The sequence below is a fragment of the Triticum dicoccoides genome, chromosome 3A (assembly GCF_002162155.2).
Source record: "Triticum dicoccoides isolate Atlit2015 ecotype Zavitan chromosome 3A, WEW_v2.0, whole genome shotgun sequence".
Taxonomy (NCBI): domain Eukaryota; kingdom Viridiplantae; phylum Streptophyta; class Magnoliopsida; order Poales; family Poaceae; genus Triticum; species Triticum dicoccoides.
The window spans coordinates 138,167,834-138,171,342 of NC_041384.1; positions in this window are offsets into that span (position 1 = coordinate 138,167,834).

Here is a 3,509-nt window from a genome sequence, read left to right on the forward strand (position 1 = left end):
AGGGGGGGATTGCCGGATCCATGTGTGTGGATTGTTTTTTACTCTCGTACTTTAGGTTTTAAGTTGTTCATCATCTTTACTTCGGCGGCACTGATTAAAGTTTCTTGAGATCCTACTCGGGAGGCGATCGATCCTATGGTTGGGGCTGGAATTAGAACTCAGTCTGTTCAAGCAAGAATGTCATGACGGTGGCGACATCCTTATGGTGGACCTGTGTCCTCGGGCTCCGCCGTTGGGACTATGTTTACCTAGCACCGACGCGGAGTTTGGGAGGTAGTCCAGGAGCGGATCCAGATTGTGTTCTGCATCGGCGGCATCTAAAAGATGATGGATTGTGTGCTCGATTCGTGGTTCGTGGATGACAGGTTTGCTTTTCTCCTGCGACGCCTTAGTCGTGTGGGGTGCCAGATTTGGATTTTGATGACGTGTCGGGAGTGTTGTCCCAGTCTGATTCGTTCAATGATAATGGTTTTGCCTTTTGTGAGCCACCTTAGATGTCCGCACTCAGCGATGGAGCCGCTTCGAGCTCGGGTATGAAGGTGATCCGCCATTGTTTTATTTGGTGGCTGTTGTGGTGGTGCTAGAGGCATGTAATGATGGTTGGTGTCAAACTCAGAGGATTCTTCGGTCTTGATTGTAATTTTACTTTTTGGCTGGTGTTCCTTTGTGCAAATGCTAGCATTCTGCTGTCTTTTCAGTATTGCCAAGTCGATGTGTGCATGACTTGTACTATGATCCTGTAACGCCCTCGATGCGGCTATATCTCCCACGTGTCGAAGCACAACTTAGAGGCATAACCGCATTGAAAGCAATGTCGCAAATGAGGTAATCTTCACACAACCCATGTAATACATAAGGGAAAGAGATACATAGTTGGCTTACAATCGCCACTTCACACAATACATAAATAAAGCATTACATCATCCAAATACAATCAGGGCCCGACTATGGAGCCAAAATAAAAGAAGACTACCCCAAATGCTACACAGATCCCCGATCGTCCTGACTGGGCTCCACTACTGATCAACTAGAACGAAACAACACAAAGAACAAGATCTTCATCGAGCTCCTCCTGAGCTTGGTTGCGTCATCTGCATGGTAACCGAGGCACCTGCAAGCTGGTTTTGGAAGTATCTGTGAGCCACGGGGACTCAGCAATCTCACACCCTCGCGATCAAGACTATTTAAGCTTATGGGTAAGGTAAAGGTATGAGGTGGAGCTGCAGCAAGCGACTAGCATATATGGTGGCTAACATACGCAAGTGAGAGCGAGAAGAGAAGGCAAAGCACGATCGAGAAACTATGATCAAGAAGTGATCCTAGAACAACCTACGTCAAGCATAACTCCAACACTGTGTTCACTTCCTGGACCCCGCCGAGAAGAGACCATCACGGTTACACACGCGGTTGATATATTTTAATTAAGGTCAACTTCAGGTTTTCTACAACCGGACGTTAACAGATCCTTATGATATAAATGAGACATGTATTACCATGCAAAAAAGAAGTTCAACTATGCTTTCTGCTGCGATGAAGTTTTACTCTCCAAGCAACAATCCATACTTCCCCTGCAACCTATTTTTGTTTCCATGCGACACAGCTCGTAATCGCCATGTAAATCAACTTGCCTTCGCCCACACAAAAATAATGGTCTTGCTTAACACCGAAACCCAGTAACAATTACTAAGCTCTAAAATTAATACTCAAGATCGATGGAGAGTTAGCGATGACGATGACCGCAACTACATTTATTTTGCATCATCATATCATACTTTGCTAGTATCCTAAGGCCTCTATTATTCTTGCATTGAGTTGCAAATGTTAGCAATCGATCCAATATCCAATACCCAAGACTTATAGTGTGGGTCAACAAGGAATACATCAATAACATGTATGACACTCATACCTAAGCTGGAAAATCTAGACATCTTCTTCTCCGCAAGATAGTTCTTGTCGTTGTCTTTCAGTGTCCATTCTCTTACAAAAGAAGCACTCAATATCAGAAGTGGCGCCTCCTTGGAGATCCTTGGCGTGTCAATCTTAATGGAACTCTTGGACTTTCCCTTCTTCATAGACTTACTCTTCTTAAATTGCTTGTTTTATTCACCATCATCACATGATTGGCGTCCTTCCAGATTCCACTCTTAGTAATTTTAAAGCATGGTAAAAAATTCACCCATTTGTTTATCCATCCCATTCATGTTTTAGTTCATGGTGAAGCCAATATAGCTTGGAGGGAGAGAAGTGAGAACAAGATTAGTGCCCAACTCTAGGAGGAGTTGGAAAGACCCGTGCATCCAACCTTTGCATGTACCCAGCCAATCTGAGCACGTGCTGACTCACTAAACTGCCCTAAGCCATCTTGCATTCAAACAAGGCTTTCGATATGTCATACCTTTCAGTCCTTGCTTGTTTATGAACAAACCTTTCAGCTCCTAGATTATCTCATAGGAACCTCAATTCACAAAACACTTATTAATATCGGGTTCCATGGAGTCAAGCATTGTGCACTGTACTGCAATGGAATCATCGTTGTTGGATTCAAAAATATGGGTCTTATCTTCCTTGTGGTGGAGGGGCGGTCACTGAGAGTGTTTAATAGGACATAGTCCTTCTTGGCACTCATGAGGACTATCCTCGCATTGGTTACCATTTTATAAAGTTACTACTACATGTATTCAGTTTTTCCTCCTCGAGAACACACCTAATTGGAAGGTGGGTTTAGGTGCCATTGATCTACAACGAAAATTCAAATACAGTTTAGATATTGTTCATGATTAATGGAACTCAAATTAACACTTAATCAGAGCATGATCCCAAACTAATATCCCTCATAACTGATTACTAGTGATTCAAGATTTAGGACTCACTTACTTTGCTAATGATGTGACATCATTGATGATACAATAATGAGACCAGTAGGTCAACATGCAAATTATATCCCATGTGACTTTTCACTACAGAGTGAGTGCTCTTTTGTGATGTGTCACTTGTGTCATGTAAAAACGTTTTTTGTCACACAAAAAACGGGCTCGTGACAGTTATTTATGATCATGCTTCACTCAAGCATCATCACCGAAAATAAATTGCCGTATGTACCACTTTTTCCATCACATAAGATCGTCTTTTCGGTTATGATTCTTGTTCTGTCACTTATGACTATTTTCAGTGATGGTAAACCGATGATCAGTATGGAGAAGACTTCCTCTTTGTCCTGATTGGAGCTATCCACTAAGATAGCATCAGGGCAATCTCATTGTCCTTGGCGTCCATCACCTCAATTTTGGCTCGAAGGCCACAATGAGTCATAAAAAACTCATCTATCATCGTCTCCATCTACACAGTTTACAAATCTTGTGTCATATAAATGAATCTATGAGGCGCTAGACTAGTGTACATGAATAATTTTTTGAAAGCTTACCTATGAGAAAGTCATAGAACACCCTGAGGTTGGGCGGCAGAGATGTTGCACGGACGACGGGGGAGATGAAGTTACCGACAACGGACGG